This window comes from Carassius auratus, unplaced genomic scaffold (genome assembly GCF_003368295.1).
Source record: "Carassius auratus strain Wakin unplaced genomic scaffold, ASM336829v1 scaf_tig00032822, whole genome shotgun sequence".
NCBI lineage: Eukaryota > Metazoa > Chordata > Actinopteri > Cypriniformes > Cyprinidae > Carassius > Carassius auratus.
Window position 1 is genome coordinate 27,795 of NW_020526031.1, and position 27,530 is coordinate 55,324.

Genomic DNA, 27,530 nt, shown 5'->3' on the forward strand with positions numbered 1-27,530 from the left:
TGCGGGGATTTTGGTCACGTCCGGCAGACTTGCCCGAATCGTCATGTAAATAATGGCACTAATGGAGATTTGACTGTTAATGTGGAAAATGACAGGGCGAGACAGGGCACTTCTGATGTAACTGTGGACGCTGTGTCGTTACAACCTCCACAGGCCAGAGCAGAATCCACGCCGATTAGTTTGCCTGAACTACGCGAGGGAAGATCCCTGTTGGGTGATTCCAGCAACAGCGAAGTGCAGATAGCTGAGACAGCGGCCGATCAAAATGACGTAATCACGCAGCCAGAGTTGAGTTCGGAGCAGGTGAATGCGAAAGAGGCGCGTGAGGCCGAATCACCGGGGAATGAGGAACAAATATCTGAGGTAGACCTATGTAATGCTAAAATAAGTACTGATGAATCGATCGATCAGAGTCAAGGAGCGAGTGTTTCACAAGAGGTAATGGATTTAAGTCTACACACGGAGGATTTCGATAAGGATGACGAGGAAATATATGATGAGAATGACGTGATGGACTCGGAAAATACTTCTGAAGGTAAGACTAAGTTGTATTCATTACAGCAGATTAATGCTTTCCTTGACAATACAAAAGGGCTTCGTAAGATCAGTATTGAGTCATACTTTCCAGATTTAAAACTGTTTCTCAGTTCTTGTACCATAGCTATGCGAAAGACAAACTTTGATGAGCTTGATAGACCAAAACGGTACCGCCTTAAAAAGATTCTCTGTAATGTAAGAAGTATATTGCTTTTGCAAGGTAAAAAGTGAGATGGTTTGGATGCATTTTTATGTTTGCTTTCTTCTTCTTTTCATGACATCCTTGAGATTTGGTTCTTTAAATATTAATGGGTGTTGTGATGCTGTTAAAAGGTTTAGTCTTTTTGAATATATTATGATTAAGAGGGCAAGTATAGTTTTTCTTCAAGAAACTCATACAGATTCAAATAATCAAGTACAGTGGTTGAGTGAATGGAAGGGGCAGGCTATACTAAGTCATGGTTCTAGTGTTAGTGCAGGGGTTGCTGTTCTCTTTGGATCAGAATATAAGCAACAACCTGTTAGTGTTTTTGAATTGGTTCCTGGTCGAATGTTGCGTGTTGATGTGACGATTCATGGACTACATTTTTCGTTATTTAATGTGTACGCCCCAAATATTGGTTCAGAGCGAACTCTATTCTTTAGAAAACTAAAGACTGCTCTTAGTGATGTATCGCATGATAAAATTGTTGTTCTGGCTGGGGATTTTAATTGTACTATAAACCACACTTTAGATAGGAACCATGAGGAACCACATAGCCAGTCGTCAGATGAACTTAAAAATGTGATAAATTATCATTGTCTTGTGGATGTGTGGAGAGAAGCTTTCCCTCTGACTAAACAATATACCTGGATGAAAGTAAACTCTAATATGATATCTGGAGCCCGACTTGATAGGATTTATGTGCAGAAAAGCGTTAGGGGTAAATTTTATAATAGCTGTATTTTTCCCACTGCTCTATCTGATCATCATTATACGTCTGTTGAAGTTTCTGTCGCACAGAGCACTTTTACGCACTCTTTTTGGAAATTTAATATTAGACTGTTACAAGATCACAATTTTGTGCACTCTTTCACCCTTTTCTGGGAAACCTGGAGAGAGAGAACAATGCTATACAAGTCCCTAAGTCAGTGGTGGGATATTGGCAAAATACAAATTAAACTTTTTTGTCAGAGTTATACCGCCTATAACAAAGGTATTTTGGAAAGTACATTGAAAAAGCTTGAACAAGATATTCTTTACACTGAGGATAAAATGGATGAGGTGGACACTGCCGAACAACTTGAAAGGAATAAATTTTTCTTACGGAATCTTTTGGAAGAAAGGGCCCAAGAGACACTTATCCGTGCCAGGTTTACCTCCTTTAATAACATGGATGCGCCGACATCTACATTTTTTAGTCTGGAGAAAAAAACTGTGAATAAGAAGACTTTATGTCATTTGAAACTTCCAGGAGGAGGAGAAGTGACTGACGATCGTGGAATAATGTCCTATGCTTTATCTTTTTATGAGAATCTATATAAGGCGGAACCCTGTGAAGATGAAATGGCTGACATGCTTCTTCAAGATTTACCTCAACTTGCGGAAGAAGAGAAATCTAGACTTGATCAGCCTTTGACTTTTGATGAGATGACAGTAGCTGTTCATGAACTTTCTTCAGGAAAAGTACCAGGATTGGATGGACTAAATGCAGAATTTTATAAACAGTTTTGGCCGGTGATTGGAAGGGACTTGTTTTCTGTCTTCTTGGAGTGTCTGGAAAGAGGAACATTGTCTGTGAGCCTTCGGAGGGCTGTGATAACTTTATTACCTAAGAAGGGGGATCTTGGAGACATCAAAAATTGGCGTCCTGTGTCATTGCTCGGAGCTGATTACAAGATCTTTTCCAAAGCTTTAACTAATAGACTTAAACGTTGCATATCTTCAGTGATTCATGAAGATCAATCTTACTGTATCCCAGATCGGTCCATTTTTAACAATCTTTTTCTGGTTCGAGACCTGATTTCCTTTGCCAAGGTGTATAAACTTGATGTAGGTTTTGTTTCTTTGGACCAGGAGAAAGCCTTCGATCGAATTGATCATGGCTTTCTTTTTAAATGTTTTGATGCTTTTGGTTTTGGTCCATCATTTATTTCCTATGTTAAGCTGTTGTACACGGATGTATATAGTTTATTGAAAATAAATGGCACTCTATCGAGACCATTTTTAGTTGGCAGGGGTATACGACAAGGCTGCGGTCTCTCAGGTATTTTATACACGATTGCTATTGAACCACTCATGGCAGTTCTGAGACATCAGTTAAGTGGGATTTCCACAGTGTGCTCTTCTGGCACAGATTTTGCAACAGTTAAATTAAGCGCATATGCTGATGATGTTACTTTAGTAATAAGATCAAATGAAGATGTTAAGAAAATGATATCATCACTGACTATCTATCAGAGGGCCTCTTCTTCAAGAATAAATTGGCATAAGAGTGCAACTTTTTTGCTGGGCAAATGGGAAAACGGAGGTCCGCCAGTACTTCCTCAGCACTGTTCTTGGAGCTTGGAAGGGTTTAAAATGCTTGGGGTTTTCTTGGGGAAAGAGCGTTATATGGAGAAGAATTGGGAAGGTCTAATTGATAAAGTGTCTGGCCGTTTACACAAGTGGAGGTGGATTCTCCCTCAACTATCTTATAGGGGTAGAGTGCTTATTATTAATAATTTGGCAGCATCTATGCTGTGGCATAGGTTAAATGTACTCGATCCACCAAAAATCCTATTACAACATCTGCAGAAGATTTTAGTAAATTTTTTTTGGGACAGCCATCATTGGCTTCCCCCTGCAATTCTTTACTTGCCAGTTAATGAAGGAGGTCAGGGGATGATCGATTTGGCAGGCAAAGTGAAAGCTATGAGGCTGAAAGTTGCTCAGACTTTACTTTATGTTAGGGAGCTTTCCACACCGTGGGTGTCATTTGGCTTGGCTTTGCTTAGAACTTTTGGTGGTTTTTCCCTTGACAAACAATTGTTTTTGATGTTCCAGTATAGTTGGAGTTTTAAACCTGATGTGAAATTCTATGCTTCCGTTTTAAATTCCTGGACTGTTCTTAAGGGATTTAGACGAGAGAATCACCATTTTGGTCTGAATGAACCACTGTTTTATAACCCCTATCTTAATGGCAATGTTTGCACGTCTAACATCATTGTTAAAACATTTATGGAAAAGGGTTTGACAAAAGTTGCACATCTGATCGATATTGATTCCAGAAAATGGAGACCAACAATGGAAATTTGTGAACAAGTGGGATTCAGGTCTGTGAGGATGGTAGAACATTTCATATGCAGTCTGAAAGCTGTTTTTCCTTCTCAATTCCAACATTTTGTCAATTGTCTTCTGTCAGGTGAATTGATGCAATGTTCCTTCCCTAAGTTATTTGTGTCCCCAAAGGGTTGCACAGATGGTGACCAAGAGGGGAAGTTGTTGAAGTTCAAGGGGCTACAAGAGATTGATTTTCAAGCTGCTGGAAAAACAAAGTTTTATCAGATGTGTGTAAAGGCTGATCATTTTGAAGATATTAATCGTAGATGTGATACAAAGTGGAAGGAACATCTAATGGTTTCTGATGATCTTTCTCCTTCTTGGAGGTTACTGTATAAAGGTCCACTCCCAAAACGCTCTGGGGATTTGCAGTGGATAATATTGCACTGTGTGTTACCTACAAATAGCTTTGTCTCTAAGTTCAATATGTCTGTTTCATCACCTTGTCTTTTTTGTACTAAACCAGAGACTGTGTTTCATGTTTTTGCTGAATGTTCCAGGCTAGTACCACTATTTAAAGTATTGGAAAGAATACTCGGGAATTTAGGTTTTTGTTTTAATAAGATAATTTTTATTTATGGCTGTAAGTATTCAAAAACACACAAAGAACAGTGTATTTTGGCAAATTTTATAGTTGGACAAGCTAAATTAGCCATTTGGAAGACATGTAGAATGGCAATTGAGGGGAAAAACGTAAATGCACTGCTGATTTTTACTGCTTTGGTTGAGTCAAGGATCAGGGTGGAACATAAATATTATCAAAGTACAAAGAATTTACTTGCATTTGAGTTTAAATGGTGTGTAAATGGTGCTATATTGTCAATATGTGAAGATGAGACTATAATGTTTAACTGGTAATGTTTGTTTACTTATTTTTGTATGTATTTAATATTTATTTATCATATACATTTATATATTTTATATGGTTTTTGGTTTTGTCTCTGCATATATGCATGTTGTGTCAGTATGTCTGAATGAGTAGAACATATTTTATCATAGTAGTTTAGGAAATGTTTAAATAAAGAGTTGTAAAAGTCAAAGTCTCTCTCTCTCTCTCTCTCTCTCTCTCTCTCTCTCTCTCTCTCTCTCTCTCTTTCTCTCTTTCTCTCTCTCTCACACTTCCGGTGTGACTGTTGCGCGAGGGTGTGGGTGCGTGGAGCAGAGCGGTTTGCGTGAGAAAATTGTGGAAGGAGCCGTTTGTTGGGAGTGAAAGTGTCTCCTTGGTTGAGTGAGATTTCTTTATTTCTTTATTTATTTTCTTCTTTTCACTTATTTATAGGTATTAGGGTTAGGTTAGTTTTTTTTTTTTTTTTCTCCCCCTGACTTCGGTCAGAGAGGGAGGATTGTGGGGCCAGATATGGCGGATCTTTCACAGTTAACCATCAAACATGGTTGCAAGTGTATGCCTGAGGCCGCGGTGTCAGTGGAGGATTGTCTGATAGCTGTGAGTGCGGCGATCGGTGGCGCAAATATCAAATCTGCCTCCCGTATGAACAAAGCAATTGTGTTTTTTCTCAGTGAAAGCCACATGGTGAATGATTTGGTTGAAACAGGGTTGATAATCAAAGACATCTTTGTGCCTGTTTTGCCTTTGTCAAGCCCAGCCAAGAAGGTCATTTTATCAAACGTACCACCGTTTGTAAAAAATGAAAAACTAGAGCAAATACTCCAGAGGTATGGAAAGATAGTAAGTCCAATTAAAATGATTCCTCTTGGATGTAAAAGTCCGGAGATTAGACACGTCATGTCGTTTCGACGTCAGGCTTTAATGATTCTGAATTCTCAGAGTGATCCATTAAATCTGTCAGCGAAGTTGAGTATTGAGGGAAAGGATTACACTGTATTTATAAGTTCAGAGTCAATGAAGTGCTTTTTTTGCGGTGATTTTGGACATGTCAGACAAACTTGCCCGAAGCGAGATAAACCGGTTCCGGCTCTGGAGAACATTGAGAGGGCGGCCGGCGCGGATGTTGCTGCGACCGCTGGGGCGTCAGAACCGCAGCCGGACGGAGCGATCTCTGCGCCCGGTGATCTGCCCGAGGGGACTGGGGTGCTGGAGGCCTCTGGAGACGGCCCGAAGGAGGCTGCTGAGGAGGAAGCCGGTCCGAGTCATGCTCCCGCCGAAACGCAGCCGGAGACGAGCTCGGGACAGGTGGGTTTGCAGCCCATGCCCGAAACTGATTTGGTTTGCGATGGAGGACAGGCGCAGCCTGATAAAATGGAGAGTGATACTACTACTGAGGAATTGTTTAAACAGGGTAAAGATGACTTTTCATCTCAGGCCTCGTTGGATTTAGTGGATGACTCTGAAAATGAGCATGATGATACGGATTTAATGAGTAATTATGGGGAGGATTCGGAGCTCATCTCTGGAGGTAAGATCAAACTTTATTCACTTCAACAGATTAATCACTTTTTGGATACTACAAAAGGACTACGTAAACCGAGAATTGATTCATTTTTCCCTGATGTAAAATTGTTTTTATTGTCCGGCTCCTTGGCCATGAAGAAGGCTTCTTTGGATGAGCTTGATAAACCAAAACGGTACCGTCTCAAGAAACTGCTTAGCAACGTTAGAAGTTCTTTGAAATTGCAAAGTAAAAAATGAATATAGTTTGGTTGTCAAATAATCCCTGTGGAGTCTTTTTATTGTGTGGTTATCTTTTACTCTATTTCATGGCACCTTTGAAATTTAGCTCAGTAAATATAAATGGGTGTCGTGAGGCTTTGAAGAGGACTAGTCTTTTTGATTATATTTTTATGAAAAAGAGTAGTGTTGTTTTTCTACAGGAAACTCACACGGATGTTAAAAATCAAATCCAGTGGCAGAGTGGGTGGAATGGACAGGTTGTTTTGAGTCATGGTTCAAGTAACAGTGCAGGAGTGGCTATTCTTCTTGGAGCTGACTTTAAGGAACAAAATGTGAGCGTTTTTGATGTTCTACCAGGTAGAATGCAGAGAGTAGATGTTGCATTACATGGGCTCGATTTTTCACTTTTTAATGTATATGCCCCCAATATTGGGACGGAACGTATACTTTTTTTTGAAAAACTTCATACAGCATTAAACAGTGTCCCACAGGGTAGGATTATTGTTTTGGCTGGAGATTTTAACTGCACTTTAGATCACACAGTGGACAGAAATCATGAAGAACCTCATAGGCCGTCAGCAGAAGTTTTTAGAAAATTGGTAATTTATCATGATCTCATGGATGTTTGGAGGGAAGCTTTTCCTGTTGTAAAACAATATACGTGGACAAAAGTAAATTCAAATAGGGTTTCTGCAGCCAGACTTGACAGAATTTATGTTCAAAGAAGTTTTTGTGAAAAGTTTATTGATAGTTCTATTATTCCTACTCCTTTCTCAGACCATCATTATGTGTCTGTCAGTATCACTTCTGCACAGAGCACATTTAAATGCCCCTACTGGCGCTTTAGCAATAGGTTTTTGCAGGATGAAAATTTTGTGCACTCTTTTTCACTTTTCTGGGAGAGGTGGAGAGAGAGTAAGTCTCAGTATAAATCCCTAAGTCAGTGGTGGGATATTAGTAAAGTTCAAGTTAAGATGTTTTGCCAGAAATATACTGCACATAATAAGAATACTCTTGGAAGCAAAATGAGACAATTTGAACAGGACTTTTTGCAGCTGAACATTGAAAAATATGATGGAAGTGCTGTTGAGGTGTTGGAAACTAGGAAAATTCTTCTCCACAATCTCCTGGAAGAGAAAGCTAAAGAGACTCTGGTTCGGGCAAGGTTTACATCCTTTAATTGCATGGATGCCCCAACATCTTTTTTTTTCAATTTGGAGAAGAAAGTTGTTGATAAAAAAGCTTTAAGTCGTCTGAAACTGCCTGAAGGAGGTGAAACGACTGATGAACATGAGATAATTGCTCAAGCACTGCTTTTTTATGAAAACCTTTACAAAGCAGAGCCATGTGATGGAGAAATAGCAGAAACACTTATCCAGGACTTACCTCATCTGATGGAGAGTGATAAGGCCAAGCTTGATCAGACTTTGCACTTAAGTGAATTGACTGCTGCTATTACAGACATGTCTGCTGGAAAGGCTCCAGGATTGGATGGCTTAACGGCAGAATTTTATAAACGGTTTTGGTCAGTGATTGGAGAAGACTTGTTCTCAGTTTTTTTAGAGTGCTTTGAAAGAGGCACCTTACCGCTGAGTTTACGAAGAGCACTTATCACCTTGCTACCCAAGAAGGGTGATCTGGCGGATATAAGAAACTGGCGTCCAGTGTCTTTGCTTGGAGTGGATTATAAGATTCTGTCAAAAGCATTAACTAATAGATTAAAACTCCATATATCGACAATAATTCACGCAGACCAGTCATTTTGTATTCCAAAACGCACAATATTTGATAATTTGTTTCTGCTTCGTGATTTGATCTCATGTGCCAGAGACAATAATGTTAATGTGGGTTTTTTATCTTTAGATCAGGAGAAAGCTTTTGATCGTGTGGATCATGAGTTTCTTTTTAAATGTTTTGAAGCTTTCGGTTTTGGTTCTGTTTTTAGTTCTTATGTTAAATTATTGTACACTGATATTTATAGTTTCTTAAAAATAAGTGGTTCACTTACAAGACCTTTTTCAGTTGGCAGAGGCATACGGCAGGGTTGCAGTATGTCAGGTATTTTATATGCCATAGCCATTGAACCGTTGCTAACTGTACTGAGTCGTCAACTTTGTGGAGTTTCAACGGCGGGCCGTTTTGAATCAGAGATGGTACCCGTTAAACTCAGTGCTTATGCTGACGATGTCACTGTCATAATAAGATCCAATGAAGATGTGTGCAAGCTGGAAGTGGCTCTTGACATGTATCAAAAAGCCTCCTCAGCTCGAGTTAACTGGGGAAAAAGTGCATCGTTGTTAATAGGCCAATGGGAGGAAGAAGGTAGGCCTGTTCCTAAACTTCCTCAGCACTGCCCCTGGAGTTCAGAGGGGTTTAAAGTGCTGGGGGTCTTTCTTGGAACAGAGCAATACATGCAGAAAAACTGGGAAGGCGTTTATGAAAAGGTGGCTGGTCGTTTACAGAAATGGAGATGGATTCTCCCACAATTGTCATACAGAGGAAGGGTTCTTGTTGTTAACAATCTAGCAGCATCTATGCTGTGGCATCGCTTGACTGTTATTGACCCCCCAAAAGAACTACTACAAAAGCTACAGAAGGACTTTGTGGATTTTTTTTGGGATGGTTTTCACTGGCTTCCTTCAGGAATCCTATATTTGCCAGTAAATGAAGGAGGTCAAGGGCTGATTGAATTATCAGCTAAAATCAGAGCCATGAGACTAAAATCTGCACAAAAGCTGCTTTTTTCTAGAGATTTTATTCCTTGGGTGTCTTTTGGACTAACTTTACTAAGATCCCTTTGTAGTAGTGATCTTGATAAGCAACTGTTTTTGATGTCACCGTTTATTGAAAATGTCACATTTGGTGCAAATTTTTATGCATCGGTTTTGAAATCTTGGGAAATGTTTAAGCTGCATAGGTCTGAAAATGATCATTATGGTTTGAATGAACCACTGTTTTTTAATCCTTTTTTAGGAAATGTTTGCGTGGCTAATAGTATAGTTAAGTTATGCATGAAGAAAGGTTTTACCAAAGTGGGGCACTTGATTAATGTAGAATCAAAAGAGTGGAGGTCAGCAGAAGATATTGCCAGTCAGGTTGATTTGAGGTCTGTGAGGGTGGTAGAGCGGCTGATTTCAGGGATGAAAGCTGCTCTTCCGTTCCCTCTTTTGCAGTTTGTAGAGCTTTCTCTAGAGGGTGGGCCTACACATCTTGATTTTCCTGATTTAGGTGTGTGCCCTGGAGTTTGTCCTGAAACCAGCCAGGTTGGAAAGCTGCTAAATTTTGAGAGATTAAAAGGGTTACTTTTTCATTCTGTGGGGAAAAAAGACATGTATCAGGCCTGTGTAAAAACTGCGTATTTTAAGGATCTTCATGACAGAATTGATACAAAATGGAGAGAAAAGCTCACAGTTGCAGATGATATTTCTCCTTCTTGGAGACTCTTTTATAAAAGTCCCCTTCCAAAGCGTTCAGGGGATTTGCAATGGAGAATAGTACACTGTGTGATAGCCACTAATGCTTTTGTGTCCAAACTCAACTTGAATGTTCTGCCCTTGTGTCATGCCTGTAATAGTCATGAAACGGTTTTTCATGTTTTTATTGAATGTCCAAGGTTAGTGCCACTTTTGGCATTGCTGGAAAGAATTATTGATGGGCTGGGTTTTGAGTTTAACAAAGTACTTTTTATTTTTGGCTGTAGGTATTCTAAAGTGAACAAGGATCGCTGTACTGTTGCTAATTTTATTCTTGGGCAAGCAAAATTGGCTATGTGGAAGACTTGCAGACTTGCTCTGGAAGGAAGAATTGTTAAAGTTTTGACTCTGTTTACAGCACTTGTTGAATCAAGAATAAGGGCAGAATATATATTTTTTAAAACTACCGGGAATATGGGCGAATTTATGAACAAATGGTGTGTAAATAGCGGTTTGTTTGTGGTTTGTGAAGAAAACTGTTTATCATTTGTTTGGTGAATACTTTTGAACATATATTGTATTAATGTTGAGTGTGTAATGTAATTTTGATTGAGTAAAGAATTTTAAACGTCAACGTCTCTCTCTCTCTCTCTCTCTCTCTCTCTGCATTAGAGTTTAGCGCTCTGTGATGTTCATCTCGCTGTATTCTGGGTCCGAATAAAATATCAGGTCATGCGCAGACTATCCTGTCTCTTTGAGTTTACATCTATATTAATTCACACCAGCTCTTGAAAACCTCTGCAGAAAGCCTTCATGATATTGTGAGTGCACACAAGTAATAGACCTTTTACAGATCCGAGCCATGAATATCTCTCATCTTTATGAGCAAAAATAACGGTGTATTTTGTTAACACCTGATGGCATTTCTTCTGGGTGTTTGAATTACAACAAATATGTTTTAGAAACACACGGTTATAACAACCAGAGAAAAGACTAAGACAGAAATCAAGGGTCAAGAGCCCAACTAAAGCAAACACTGATCTCTAACATGGTTACTTCAAATGAAACAATAAATCAACATCTAAACCTTAGTTCATTCTCAATAAGATCTTCTGTAGACGTCTGACAGAAATAAAGTCAGTCTGGTTATTAATAAGTGGAGCTGCTGATGCTGTTTGTGGGGTTGTTTCATCAGATCTTGAGAGATTTCATGTATTTTATTTCAGTTGATTTCATCTAAGTCTGTGTCTGAAGTCAGTTGTAGTAGTTCTTGTGTTTCTCTTTTCTTCAGTGATTCTGTTTGTCAACAGCAGCTGTTCATCACTAATTCACAATCAGCACTTAGTTAATCGCTTAATTACTTAATTGCAATGTACATCTTCTTTCAGTGAACTCAACTGAATTAAGTTCAGAGTACTTATAACTGTTAGTTTTAAAACTTAATAGTTTAAGGCAATCGGTTTCCTCAAACGGTTTGAGTTAAGTTCACTTGTCGGGTTTTACAGTGTATCATCTTTTTTTTTTTTTTCAAACATTTATTTTCTTTATTTTAATGTTTGTATCCCCCAAGACACGTTTCCCCTTTGCCAATTAACTGAAATTAAATTATTTGTCAAATTCTGTTGAACAATAAGTATCTGCCTATTTATTAAAACCCCCTGTACAGCATCATATTTAATACACAGATTCCCAGGGCCTATAAATGATCAATATGAACACAACTCCTTGTTGTGCACAGTCTACTTCATGCCTTCTGTCCTCTGACTGATAGTTTATACTTTTTAAATCAAGTCAAGTTTTTTGTTGTTTTTGTTCAAGAAGTCTTTAATGATTTTTATAAACTAAATTTAAGATAAACTGGACTGAAGCAACTTGAGTTTACTACATCATTTCTATATTTAAAATGAAAACTTATTTTTACCTTTTTTTCATGTTAATGTAAATGTCAAATTTAAAACAACAGGAACATTTAATTGCAATGGATAGATTCAGATCCAGGGCCAGTACTCACAAAACATCCTAAGGCTAAAAGTCGCTCATAACTTGCCGATTTAAGAGAAAATATCAAAAATAACAATACTAAAAATAACGGTCGTGTCAAATGTAGGACTCATAATTTTAGGACTTTGTGAAAGATTATTTCACAAAGCGTTTTAGCACTACAACTAGCTCCTAAATCTGAGAAACAAACCATCTCAGAAACTGTAATGCTCCCCACTACAAATACCATCACAAACATTACAAACCATCAACTTTTAACCATTAAAAAAACACAAAATTACTCAAGTGCAACTTTTGAAGGGACACAAATAATCCAGCTATAATTGTACTTATAAGGATATGTATGCACAGAGGAAAGCAGTACAATCATTAATCAACACTGTGACCCAATGACAACTTCGATTGATTGGTTTATTCATTCATTGTTTGTTTGTGCATTCGTTACAGTTGATAGTTAAATCAAAGTCTCTAAAACGTCTAATAAACTGAGAAATGATTCTTTCGAGGTGTACACCTTAAAATTAAAAATCCGATGATTTACAAAACAATGGATTCTTAATTTGTCAAATCAAATCTAAAAACCAGAACTTAATTTAATCAAATGATGGATAAAAATCTCTTTATGGGGTGATATTCCTTACATTTATTTATTATTATTAATGATGTATTTTTCCTATTCAATAATTATTTAATGTTGTTTTTTTTCTCTCTTTTCTTTGTGCATTGCTACTGCATCTGCTTTATGTTTCATATTACTGTTTTCACGATTGATGTTCTTTCTTTCTTTCTTTTTAATATTGGTCAGTGTTATTTCGAGTGGTTGGCTCGTCTCTTCTGCATCTGGATCTGGAGATCTTTAAGCACATCGTGTGGATTCACTGGAGTGTGTGTGTGTGTGTGTGTGTGTATCTTACTGTGGGTTTAGCCCAGCACTGTATGAGGAAGTGGTGAAGTTTGTTTGCACTTTCACTTCCGCTCTTCTCGGCAGAGAATGGTCGCTGGTGACATTAACAGAAGATCAAGCCAGTATGAGACCGGTTTGTCCTTCCACAATTTATTAGTTTTTCTGATTTATTTATACTCTCTCTATCTCAGTAGGTGCACTGTAGACATGAGTTGGTTTGCCAGCCGTCACTAAATGAAAAGAAGAGGAAGACGTGCTCTTTCACTTCTTCACTACTTGTGTTGTTTGTGATTCATGTTTGAGTCGATGCGGCAGAACAGAACAAATGATTCAGAGAGAAACTAGTTGAACTCGTTCTAATGGACATGTTTTAATGATATCATTCTTTTCTGTTTTTATTAATTGTATTTTTGCCTGGTTGACTGTTGCCTGTGTGTCACAGTCGAAAATAACCGAGCCCAGTCTCATAAAAATGCACATAGACAGAAACTCGGGGTATTAATATGTCAAAATGGACTTGGCGAGATGATAATCACGTGTTTGGTGCACATATAATTCACAGTTTCTACACACATATGATGCGCATCTACACACAACCCTAAACTTACACACTGTGTATCATATGAGTGACAGTCCATTTTAGCCAAATCGAAACGTAAACTCGTGCTATTGATACGCACTTTTATGAGATCGGGTTGAAAATAAGGGAAGTTAGGTGCTGTGTTTAATGTGAAGGAAGTTTTTGGTTTGTTTTTGAATGATGTGTAGTATTTATAGCGAATGTGTTTTTCTATTGTAAATGTCTTTGCTGTATTAGGCCTTTCAGGGATGCACGGTTAGCGTTTCCTTTAGATCTAAAACTCTTGTTATAGTCTTTTATTTCTTATCTTCTGTGAATGTGGGATCCAGACTGACAGAGGAGAGATTAGGCCTCATTAGTTTGACACAGTTTTCCAAACCATTCATACAGTTCCTGAAACAAAGACACGTTTCTCAAAACCTTTAACATGTCACTTGTTTACACACACACACACACACACACACACACACACACACACTCACACACACACACTCACACATACGGTCCAATCTGCTCAGGGTTTTCTTTGTATTAAAGATTGGTGACTTGTCTGAATAGATTTTGCCTTTGATTTATAGTCATCTCATCGTCTCTTGCACCTGTTCATTATTGACCTTATTAGGTCATCAAGATTACAGTTGCCTTTTTATGGATTACATATTATTCAATGACAGTAAATATGTCATATTTTAAGTAATTAAGTACTTACATTAAACCTTATATAGTCCAGAACTGATTTGAATAATTTTCATAAAGGGGGTAGATTCATTAATATATTTCAGCTTGGCTGTATATAATGTGTTTTAGGCCTCTGAGATCGAGATAAGATGTTAGGATAGGTAAGATCTCTTTACAGTAGTGTGATGATTGTAAACTTATTTTAAAGTTTATTGCTATATTTTTCAGTATATGCATTGCTCTGTTTATATTGTATAGTGTAAGAGTCATTGACCTGCAAAAGGAGGTTTTCGTACAGTGTTTGAAGTGCTCTCACTAGTGCTCTCCAGGCAGTGAAGTACTCTGTGTATTTGACAGATTTGTGTATCACCTTGAGTCATGTTTTTGACTAAACTATTTGACTTTGACCTGGAGGTCTGAAGTTTGCACAGGTTGGTGTGTAGTTTTGAGAGTGTGTTTATAGTTGTGAGGAAATGGTGAATTGTGTGTTAGCAATCGAGAAAAACTGTAATGTGCATATGGACAAATCCACTGTCAGAGAAACAGTCTCTGAAATCAATCCTTTGCCAGTTCAGTTTTCATTGATCAATGATGGGACGAGGACTCTCCAGGAGTTGAACGAGAATACATCTGCCTTCTGTAGTTTTTTGGAGGAATGAATAAATAAAGATCTTGTGTTGTGTGTGTGTTTGTGTAAAGATGGACAGGTGTGGTTTCGTCCGTGGATCATATACATGATAACATCCAGAGTCTCTGCTGTGTTCATCTGTCTCTCTCACAGATTCTCAGGGTCTCAAGTGTTTCCTCTAAACGGAAGGGACTTTCCACCTGACACATCAGGATTTCCTGAGCGTGAGTAATGTGTGACGCTGACTGATGCGATGAAAGCTTCAGCTCCTTCATCTCTTCTTTCACAGCTTTAAAGTCAACCTGACTGCTGCTGAATTCAGGACTGAAATCACTGGAGTTTCTGTCAGTTCTGTCATCAATGTGTCCAGAGGATCATCAGACAGGACTGTGTTCCTCTTGAAGTCCTCTCACAGGTCAGTGACTGATTAATGAGGATTCGTGATCAACACAACACTGGCCTGAATCATATTTGTGATGCACTTGTAAAACGTAATTTTCTGTAAAGTTGCTTTGTAACGATTTGTATTGTAAAAAGCACAGTACAAATAAACTTGAATTGAAATGAATTGTACATCAATTTTTGCAATGCTATTTTTTAAATGTTTAGAATATTTCTATTTGAAGCAATCTCTGTCGTCCCACGTTAGAAAGCAGGTGTCAGAAGAGAGAAGGAGTGTTTTGACTCATGTGAGAGTGTGATGGAGAGACCTTAAAGTTGTCTTGATCAGTGTTTTACTGGCTTCTGCTTCTGCTGTTGTTATTGGGGATTTCCCTCGAGGGGAAGCCCTCCACATTTGAGCTCATTTATAAGCTTGTGAACACATTGTGGTGCCGTGTAAACTCCAGCCTTTTCTAATTCTTGGCAGTTCTAGTTTTACACTTTTATTAACAGTCTTTGTTTTAAGCTCTTAAATGTATTTGCACATTTTGCACATCCCCTCTAACTGAAGAAACGCATGTTTTGGAGATTGTGATCCTCCTTGTGACTGCTCGGGTCATTATCACCGGGACAGTCTAATATAATATTTTATTGAATTAATAAAATGTGCATTAATAAAGTTTGAAGCTTATAATGCAGCATTATTGTTTATTTTATGATCCAGATTCTAAATCTAGAAACTACATTGATATCTTTCTCTGGTTAAACCAAACTATAACAAAAAGAAATACTCTTAACACATTGATCTGTGATTGAACTTCCTCTGATGATTTTACATGACAGTTTCCAGAAACTCAGTGATTTCAGTATTGAATTAAACATCAGTCACGTTCACTTTAAAGTTGTCAGAGAAGAGATGAAGGTCCTGAAGCTTTCATTACATCAGTCAGACTCGAGCAGATTGTTTCTCAGCTCTGACGTCAGTCGGGAATTCCCTCCTCGTGTTATTCTGATGAAGAAACCACAAGACCTGCTTTAGAGAGCGACACAAATCAACTCCAGAAGAGGCTTTTAATAAAGATTCTCAAGACTGCTCGAGCACGATCAGATTCCAGAAATAAACTAGACTCACAGAACATTACACTTTATAAAGAGCATAATCAGATTACAGTTGCCTTTTATAGATTACATATTCTTCAAAGGCAGTAAACCTTCATATTTTATTGTTTTCTTCTAGTTTGTCTTTTTCTCTCTTTTTTTCTTTCCCCTCTAAAAATCCTACTACATGTCATAGTATTTGCTTTGACTATATTTATTCATATGGAAATAAACTTCACGTGTTCAGTTCGATGGTCACATTGACATGCGTTAAACATTTTCCGGTATTTCATTTATATTCGGTGGAAACGTGACGTCCGTGAGCGAGGCGCGAGTCAAACGATTGTGCACTGTAACCTGAATCTTTTCATAGGAAATCACGAAATGAACTGCGTGCATGCAGTGTAGTGGTCAGTTAAATCATAGAGTTACCAAAACGTTGATTAAATCATGCCTTAAAACTGCATGCATGTAATATATTTTATCAGAGACGTTTAGGAACTGAAATAGTTTTCAGAACTGCCCTGGAGCACATTCAGGTTCAGCAGAAGCAGCTCTTAAAGTTATAGCAGCCAATACAACCAGCTGTTGTGATGTCTGTTAATCATGGGGAGAAAAGAGGGAAGAACTTTTGTAGCTTTAAGGATTCGTCTATATTTAATTTAGAATTTGTGAAAGTGTGATTTGTGAATTTGTGAAAGTGTGATTATTGAATTTGTGAATTTGTGAAAGTGTGATTAGTGTATTTTTTATTTATTTATTTCTTTATGAAAAAATTACTAAAATTACTAGATAACATAATATTCTATATTAACATATATTGGTAGGCCATTTTATTTTCTGTTTTGCAGAAATGTATGTAGAGGCACATTTTTCCAATGAGCATATGTTGCAACCAGAGTTTTGGATGTTGTATCATGTCTGTTTAGGCAGAAAAACCTAATTAACAGTCTCTGCTGTGTTCATCTGTGTCTCTCACAGATTCTCAGGGTTCAGAGTGATTTCCTCTAAACGGAAGGGACTTTCCACCTGACACATCAGGATTTCCTGAGCGTGAGTAATGTGTGACGCTGACTGATACGATGAAAACTTCAGCTCCTTCATCTCTTCTTTCACAGCTTTAAAGTCAACCTGACTGCTGCTGAATTCAGGACTGAAATCACTGGAGTTTCTGTCGGTTCTGTCATGAATGTGTCCAGAGGATCATCAGACAGGACTGTGTTCCTCTTGAAGTCCTCTCACAGGTCAGTGACTGATTAATGAGGATTAATAATAGACAAAACACTGGCCTGAATCATATTTGTGATGCACTTTTAAAACGTAATTTTCTGTAAAGTTTCTTTGTAACGATTTGTATTGTAAAAAGCACAGTACAAATAAACTTGAACTGAATTGAATTGATTGTACATCAATTTTTGCAATCATATTTTTTTAAATGATGAGAATATTTCTATTTGAAGCAATCTTTATCTTCCCACATTAGAAAGCAGGTTTCAGAAGAGAGAAGGAGTGTTTTGACTCATGTGAGAGTGTGATGGAGAGACCTTAAAGTTGTCTTGATCAGTGTTTTACTGGCTTCTGCTTCTGCTCTTGTTATTGGGGATTTCCCTCAAAAAAAATAAAAAAAAAAACTGGTAATTTCTGATTAGTAAGAGCGGAACAATGTGTATTTAAGATGGCCTTCACTTTTAATTAGACCCACACTCAGAGTGTGAATTACCCCACCATAATTAACCATAATTGACCCCCTGTAATTCACACTATGAACTTTTCATTACCTGATGGGACACACTTACATAATGTTTTAAAAATGCAAGTTTTTACATAGTTTTATTTTAATTTTAAATGATTTTATAATAAAACAAACAAATAAGAAAAAATAAGGAAGTGCATATTATAAATAAAAATAAGCAACAAATACATGTCAACAAATTAAGCAACAAATTAACAAAAACCAACAAAATTAAAAAAGTAGATTGTAAAAGTGAAAATTCAGTGCAAACAGTGAGTTACAGAGAAGTGCCAAATTCCACATAAAATCTTAGTTTGTCAAACTACAAACAAATTGTACATTTCAAACTGAAGACCCACAAATAGCTGAAATAGAAACACAAATATATACAACAAATAACTAAACATGTATTTTTGTATCAGACTGCAGGGGCTTCATTATAGATTTGCTTTTAACTCAAGAAGGAAGCATTTATAGCTGTGTTTATAATCTGCTTACTAATGTGTATTAATGTAACGACGATGCTTTATAAATGGTGAACTGACTATTCACTAATGTTTAATAGCATGCAGTTGTTAGAAAGTGTTACCATCATATTAACTTTTGTCATGATATATTGTTGATCAGATTTTTGATCTTAATGTAACGGGCGTGCTTTGTCTTTAACAGTTTATGTAGGTTGGATGCACGTCCGTTAACTCTTGTATGTACTGCGTTGTGTTCTTGTGTTGAATGAAGGAAAGACGCAGACCACGACCAACTGCTGGTTTCTCTTTTAATAAAGGCGAAACAGCAAATTTGTTTCCTCTCAGCGAGCCTGGTGCAGACTGTACAAATAAACAACAAAAATATAAGGCTCTGTCACATGCAGTCTCCTCCACACAATATACAGGTCTCAAGCTCCTCCTCTCAGCTAGTCTGGCGCAAACTGAAAGAAGCGCGTGAATGACGCCACAAAGCCTGCGACACTCTTAAAGTGAAAGTACAGGTATTAACACTATGATCTGAATACAACATCCAGACATACATATTGGCAATAGAACACATCTTAAACATTTAGAAAACAATATTCATCAGGATTTGGTGACATTTCAACCGTAAAAGTAAAGATATAATTTCAACCTGGTTACATTAACAAGATCAGTCCTCATTCACTTTAATTAAACTGGAAAGACTGAACAGAATGACAGAATTAACTTTTATTATCGGAACAATCTAACCCTGCATAAAGAAGGAAAATCTCACAGAAACTCAGATATTTGAAGGTTTAAAATAGCTGTTTCTTAATAGAGGTTTTAAAACACTGACAAATGAAAACAAATGATGCACTGAAAGCTGAATTCTGTTGAACCCAGTGTGACTTTATAACGCCCCCTGATGCCTTGATAAATATCTGAATGTACTTCTTACATGTTTGTCTTTGTTCAGTAATGTACATTGAGAAAAAATAATTTGATTAAAAATATAAAGATGAATGATTTTTAATAATGCTAAAACACAAATACACTGATTGATGATCACACTTTCCTGAAATAAGACTGAAATGAAAGAAAGCAGCGTTACATTATCATTTATAATGTTCATGAATGTGGTTTATTGTGTTTGTGTTTAATGTCCTGATCACCTGCAGCTTTTATGATTCATACTATTTTTGTTCATGTTCTGTGATTTCCACTTACACTTTTATTTCATGTACTTTTATAAAGCGCTGTAGATCTGGTTAGAGAAGGTTAGAGTCTGAAAAAAAGGTATTAAATAAAGTATTTTTAAAATTGTTTCTTCTTAATGATTCTACAAATTTAATCTTGATCTCTATGGTAGAAAAGGGTTGACCAAGACATGTTTATGAAACCAAATATTTGTCTTGATGACAGGAGCTTCGAGTGCAGAAAAATGACAAAGGGATTTACAGACAGGAAATAAAACACAAGTCAGAATCAGATTCAGAAGAGCTTTATTACCAAGTATTTTTACACACACAAGGAACCTGACTTGACGACAGGAGCTTCAACTGACAAACATACATAGGATCCTTGCGTAATTCCCAGATCTGTCCAAGTGTTGCAGGATGTCATGCAGTCCCATGTCGACTGCATCAACCACAGATCTGTTTTCTCTGTAGGCAAACTGAAGAGGATCCAGCAAGGGGCCAGTGATGTCCTTCGTGTATGCCAACATCAGTTATCAGTTCAGGTAACAACAGTTTTCAGGAGCACTGTGCAATAGAGTTCTTCTTATCCCTCATCATTTTCTTGACACAACTGAAGAGGTTTTTTTCTTCTCTCCGTTGAACTTTTTCAGGAGGAATCACTTGGCCCGGCTCGCTAGATCCACCTTTCCATGATCCCCCCGTCAGCATGGGATGATTGTCATGAAACTCTTCCCATGATTTCAAGTGCTGCATCAGGAGGATGTTGTGAAAAAACATGTCAGGATACCTGATCACTTCAGAGAACAAAACTGCACATAGTGCAATGGCGTCTTGGGGAGTCTGTATGTAACGGTCGACTTTGGCGAGGTTCCCATTCATGTAGGACCAAACTGTCTCACTAAAATGTTTATTGAACTCTTTTGATGTTTTCAGTGTTGCATAACAAAGTCTTTTGTCTGAAAGATGCATGTCAATACAGTACAGATCGTTTGGTCGCATCTGTATCGTGAATTTACCAACTAAAAAGTCAGTGGCCCTCATGTCCTTTTTATCCCAAGATTTAATGAGAAAACATATTATTGCAACATAATGAGGAAAACTTGTTATTCTGATCGGTGCTCGCCATATGTTGTCAGCGACTGAGTCCTGGGGAATGTCTTGAATTGTTGCAGCAGAACACCCTTCCCAGTAAGTGTGCACTTTAACTGGTTCATCCAGCATTTTTGCAGAGGGACTTTCAACACCTGTCCTTAGATGAAATATATCAATACCGTCGCTCAGAAAGTTCTTCTCTTTCATCTTCTCCGGATGGAAGGACAGAAGGACTTCTGGCTTGTTGTCGTTCCCCTCGAACCTGGACTGCATGAATGCCAAATGCAGAGCCGTGCGCAGATATTTCTTCAGAAGCAGTAGCCGAGATTTGGCCCAAGTATTGTTCAGTGGTTATCATTAATAGTTGAAATCTTCTTCAGTCTTTATCCAAATATTGTTCAGTGGTTATCATTAATAGTTGAAATCTTCTTCAGTCTTCATCAGTTATAGCCGTAATCTTGTTTGGTCAATGGGGAAGTTCTCATTTAGTCTAAGTATTGTTCAGTGGTTATCATTAATAGTTGAAATATTCTTCAGTCTTTATCACTTACAGTCGTAATCTTGTTCGGTCAGTGGGACAGTTCTCATTTAGCCCACTTATTGTTTAGGGGTTATCATTAATAATCGAAATATTCTTGATTCGAAATCTTGTTCGGTCTACTTGCCCGAAATCATGTTCAGGGGACGCAGTAATTTTATTTCAGGCCTTTTTCATGCTTTTAGCAGACAGCACAAGAAAGAGAGGGACTGGAAACTAAATTGTCAAAAGACGGGATTCGATCTCGAGGTTTAAGAAGCGGAGCTGCAGCACATGTTAGCGCGTTAACCACTAGACTACTATCACCGACCGTGACCGGAAGTGTTGTTCTGTAGTTAACACAATGATAGGTCTGGTTATTCATTCATTATTTTGTATTTGGACCGTATGTATGACAGCTGAATTTAATTTGCTCTTCTCCGGCGACTTCATGCCCTCTTTTTTAGATTTCAGAGAAACCAAAGGAACAGAGGCAGTAGTCTGATGTGAGCTAGCTTTTTAATACTTTAACCACTGGACCACTAATCATTTTTTAAAGTGAAAGAGTGACGTGACATACAGCCAAGTATGGTAACCCATACTCGGAATTCGTGCTCTGTTTTAAGCCATCCAAAGTGCACACACACACACCGTGAACACACACCCGGAGCAGTGGGCATCATTTATGCTGCGGCGCCCGGGGAGCAGTTGGGGGTTCGGTGCCTTGCTCAAGGGCACCTCAGTCGTGGTATTGAGGGCTGATAGAGCACTGTACATGCACTCCCCCACCTACAATTCCTGCCGGCCCGAGACTCGAACTCACAACCCTTCATTTAGAAAGATTGTATTGCTTTTGGCCCACTTTTATTTTCTAGAGACTGTTGTTTTGTCATTGACTGTTTAACTTTTACAAAAGAAATAAAGTGACTTTATACTGTTGAAAATATGTCTTCTTGTCTTTAAAAGGTTTTCCCCAAACTTGGAAATGGTGATGAATCATCTTCACTTCATTATGTTGATTCAATTACATTTTCATGATTTTCTGTGGAAATCTCAAATTTGTTTCAGCATTAATTGCGGGTGCCAAAGTGATATTGAACCAGCATGACTTTGTCACTTTAATTCAAAGTAGTTGGCGTTGACACGCTGATTTAACATTACTGGTTGCTTGCTGTCCGGGATCTGTGTCAATAAACGGCTTTTCAGCGTCAATGCAAACCTAAAGCGGAAGTTATTACTCCACCCCCCGAGGAACGTCATCATGGCAGCTCTACGTTTGGACCCATGTGGATCAAACCACGGATCTGTGTCAAAGTACAGTTTCAGGAAACAGTGTTCACTAAATCGTTTATTTCCCCTGCAGGGACGCGTCGTACTGTGGTGGACGAGCGGCGAGCCGCGTCTTTATGCGGGAAACGCGCTCCCGGTGAAAGCAAAGCGAAAGCGAATCTCAACTCAGTGGCTACGGTTCTCTCCGTTTTTCTTTGCACCAACTCCTCGACATGTTACACTTGAACAGCGTGATTTATAAATGGTTTATCTTACTTGTACTTGTTCAGTTTCGTTACTTTCCCAGTTTTTATTCATTTTCATGACTTTTGGAGATGTTTTTCATGTTCGTGACTTTTTGAGATTTTATTTATTTTCATGACTTTCCCTGTTTTATTCTTTTTAGTGTCTTTTTGAGAAATCATGTTCAGGTATTTTCATTTAGAGCCGAAATCTTGTTCAGTAGCCTAATACAAGAAATAAAAAAAACTTTTTTCTTGTTCTTTTAATCTGTGTTTTTAGCCTATTAAGCGCTGTAGAACTGAAGGTGAGAATCTGAAAGAAGGATTAAAAAAGGTATTTTTTTTATTTCTTCTTAATGTTTCTACAAATTTAAATTATGATTAATTAGATTGATTTTCGTTACTTTTCATGACTTTTTGAGATTTAATTCGTGTTCGTGACTATCTAGGTTTTATTTATTTATCATGACTTTCCCAGTTTTTATTAATTTTCATGACTTTTCGAGAATTTGTTCATTTTCATGACTTTCTTTAATTATATTATTGTTTTAATTGTATTATTGACTTTTTGAGTTTTTATTCATTTTCGTGACGTTTTGAGAAATCATGTTCGGTGATTTTCACTTAGAGACGAAATCTTTTTCACTAGCTTAATAAATTATGGTTTGATCCTAATATGTTTATTTACATTTATAATGTGTATTTTATTATTTATTGTTTCCTTATAGTGTTTTCATGTATATGCATATAGTTATAAATTTATGTATATTTTTATATTATGTTTATTGGTTTATTTTACGTGCGTTCATTCCATGTGCTCGTGGCGTTATTAGCACGAGTCGGATCGACATTCAACGCCGATTGAAACGTGAAACAGATAGCGCACCGGGTGACCGGAAAAGCCCGGAGTTCCTCTGTTGCTGCGTGGGAGAGCCGCAGCCTGCTGAGGCTGTCAAAATTGCAATGTTTCATCTTACCGCGGGACCCGTCGCGTTCTTGGAGAAACCTCAGGCCTGCAACGTAGGGTGTGTGAGTGAGTGAGATCGTGAATGTGGGCCCACATAAGTGAGTTTTGTTACTGAATGTAATGATTATTTCAGTGGGTAAATCTTAAAGTGTAATGTCTGGTTATTGAGTTGTACATTGTACATTTGTAAATTTTTCCGATTTAATTCCCTAAAGTGTGTTTAACACTTGTGAAAATAGAAGTTTGATTCATTACACCTTTTCACTTATTTTGAAGCATTTGATTTGACATTGTAAAAGTTTGTTTACACAGTTTTTTTTAATTATTTAAATTTTTTTCCCTTTATTGCTTTACCAAATTTATTGGGTTATTTAAATATAAACAAAGCCCCGTAAAATCAGTATTGGATTTTAGAGTCTTTATTAAGTTAAATTCTCTAAAATCTTCTTAATGATTCTACAAATGTAAATGATGATTAAAATGAACAATATCATCCTTACCCTTTGTGCAAAAGGTCATGGTCAAGTTACATTTATTTTAATATTATAGTCGTTTAGTATTCTGTTCAAGTGTTGCACCTGTTGAGTGGGCGGAGTTTAATCGGAAGTATCGCGAGTTTGGTGAAAATAGCGTGAGATCAGATATACGGCAATGGAGAAAAAGGAGAAATGCGGTCCGTGTTAGTATTGTAAATTCATGCGGCAAGTTGGATTAAAGCCATCAAGCTATAGATTGATAAGATAGCTCTCAGCTGGTGAGCAGTTTGGCATTTCAGATGTGTTGGGCGGCCGATGTTGTGTGATCGCTTCAGAAGTTGCTGGAATTATATGGTGAATATCAGCGCGTGCGTCATTGCAGAACGTAAGTGTTTATATCATATTATTCAGTCTAATAATCATCGTTTGATATGCTGCTAGATGCATCAATAAGATATTTCTTCAGTTATAAAAGAACAGCTGTTATATTATGCTTTTATCATATGTTTTCGATGTCTCTCGCGTTTAATCATGTGAAGTGATAATGACACAGCACTTTGTTGTACAAAATGTAACAGAGACTAATTGAGTTTATTTGTTTCATTATAGAACCACACGTTTGTCCAGCGGACTGTAATCACACAAACCCAACACACACACTGAATATCGCAGCACACGAAGCTAAAGGCCTCACTGTTATCACCACATCATATTAACCCTATCAGTATCAAACAAAGATCCCTACTAACATACTGTCTGTTCAAGATCCAAATGTGATGACATCATGTCTGAGGATCGACGTCTGAAGATATCTGTGCCTTCCTTTCATTAAGTGGACATTCTCTGGAAACTTGGGACTTGTTGGGACTGAGTATTCTCAATAACACATTTCACTGCCTTATATCAACATTATTGTATCTTTTGATTTAAAGAACATTGTTTTATTGTTTTATTGTTTTGGTTATTTCACGTAGGCCTACGCTGTTTTATTGTGTCATTTACATTGTGTTAACATTGTGAGGAAATAATTCATTTTTTCATTAATACATTGAGTTAATTGGACACATGACTCTGGCTTCTTTAATCCTTTCCTAGTTACTGGACATTATTTGTGTAACTAGTACTCTAAGGTGATTTAGAACCGTAACAGTAATCAGTGCATACTACAGTCTTCAATACACCCTTTATCGTAAAAGGTTGACAATGACACAATGTCACAATGTTTTAGCGGACAGGACAGTAGAACATTTTTTGAAAGTCAATCATACGGCGTTTAATCTTTTAATATTCCTGAATATGACCGAATAAAATGTGGAAAAAAGAAACTTTCGTTTTATATTAACATAGTATACATAAATAAACAAATACATTGAAATTGCCATTAAAAATATTTTAAACAATTCAAGTTTGTACAGTCGGATTTTGAGACATTTGATAACTTAAATTGAAAATGAAAATCTGAAAATGTAATTTAATATTTTTTAGCAAAAATAAAGGACAAAATATGTTTGCAGTTACATATTAACAAGGTCATAGTCGGGTATACTTAATAAAAATAAGAGTAACAGAAAAAAAAATCTAGTTTATGTTGTTGTGTTACTTTCGTCCCAACCGACGGAGTCGAAAGTACATTTCTACAAAATACCACCTGGTATTGATAGAGCACACTTCTGAGTTACTGGCCACAGCAGAAATATATCTCTGTCTACAGGAGATTATATTTTAAAATGATGATTTCCTGAAAATGGTACTTTGGCCCCTGCTCTCCCCTACTACAAACTGCTTCAGATCGCTTCAAATGATAATTTACAAAGCATTCAGATAATATTTTTGTGGAAATAAAAACAGACCTAAGCGAACAACAAGCTTTAAATGAGGCAATAATGATTGGTTATTTAATAATACTTGTATTTTTTAATTGAATAATACTGTTAAAATACATATTGTAATACAAGATAATATTTTTTTGTACATTACATAGGCTATTATCACAAATGCCTGCAAAGGGCGCTAAAGGTCTGATAATTGCTGTTTTAACACTTACAGGATGGTCAAACATTTGATTCAAATATCCACTTAATATTTCATTTCAGCCCACCTTTTTGCGATAGAAATGCTATAGCCTCTATAATTTCTTCAACAAAAACATGTGGACATCACCAGGGGCGTAGCAAGCTTTTCAAAAGTGTGGGGGATGGATGTGGTTTGTTTATAAACAATAAAAAAAACGCTGAATACAGTGACAGAGGGGTACAAAATGCAGGGCTTAAAGTTTGGCTGGGGAAAAAAATGATCCTACATTTAAAAAAAAAAAAAAAAATAGAAAAGGGGAGAAAAAAAAACCGCCCACACAGAGCTTTTTCTCTGGTGGTATAAATAATGTAACAATTTACAAACAAACAAACAAATTTTTCTTTCATAATTCTTCAACAGGTAGGCAAACAATGTCATCATTTCTCACTTTTTTCTCCTCAACAGGTAACGTTACAATCAAACACTCAGTAAGTATCCACAAAAGTATTCAGCTAATCAACAAACAATGCTCAAAGTATCAAAATCAGTTGCACTGGCAATGAACCCATAAATACACTGCTTAACAATGCCAGTTTGTCCACCCTCCTTGGCAATTCCCTGCCTTCTTCGTCACAGTTATGTTATACATTGCATGCCACATAACGTTACATAACCGAATTTAGCTAGCTGCTGAACAATATCCCAATAATATAAATAAGCATTAGTCTAAAAAACGAAATATAATACCGAAAACACTCGACATGTCAACAAAAACGATAACAGAACATCTTCCCAAACTCTTCCCGCCTAGGTGCCCGCCTCCTCAGCACGAGCTGACCAATAACACCCCAAGAGAGGCGGGACTTAAGGCAGAACAGCCAATCATCAGCCGGTCAGGCTCAAAGCAGGTGTCATGAGAGGGAGGCAGCCGCGGAGAGCGCAGACACTGAGCGGCCAGAGAAACGGAGGAGCGACTGTAGTAAAGCGTTTGTGCAAAACTGCGGAAAAACTGCAGAAAACGTGTGGGTGTTGAACCCTCTCACCGGGAAAAGTGTGGGTGGGTGCGACGCCCCTGGACATCACAACCATTACAAAGACTAATCCTTTTTTTTTTATTGAAGTACTATTTCTTGTGTGTCATTAATAAATGCTTGAGACTATAAAATTAATCAGACAACTGTAGTAAAATCATAGCCATAGACGACTATCTTCAACTGTAATTATTAAATAATAAAATTGAATTAATATTTAGTTATTTTTATATTTTATTACAGTTCTATTTTGACCTCTATAGTAGGTGTTTTATTTATTTATTTATTGTACTTCCATAATAATGTGGGTTAAGGGCACAACATTTCTGCTAGGGAACGCATTTGTCCAGCAGCGCTCTGTCGTCCCACATGAGAAAGCAGGTTTCAGAAGAGAGAAGGAGTGTTTTGACTCATGTGAGAGTGTGATGG

The 27,530-nt window shown here is 37.3% G+C and overlaps 1 long non-coding RNA gene across 1 annotated transcript; it reads left to right on the plus strand.

The window, feature by feature from the left end:
* Positions 1-24,197: 24,197 nt before the first annotated feature.
* On the plus strand, positions 24,198-25,119 carry LOC113081019 (uncharacterized). Its single transcript, XR_003282067.1, has 2 exons — positions 24,198-24,442; positions 24,667-25,119. It is a non-coding gene; the product is annotated as an uncharacterized LOC113081019 (long non-coding RNA).
* Positions 25,120-27,530: the final 2,411 nt, after the last annotated feature.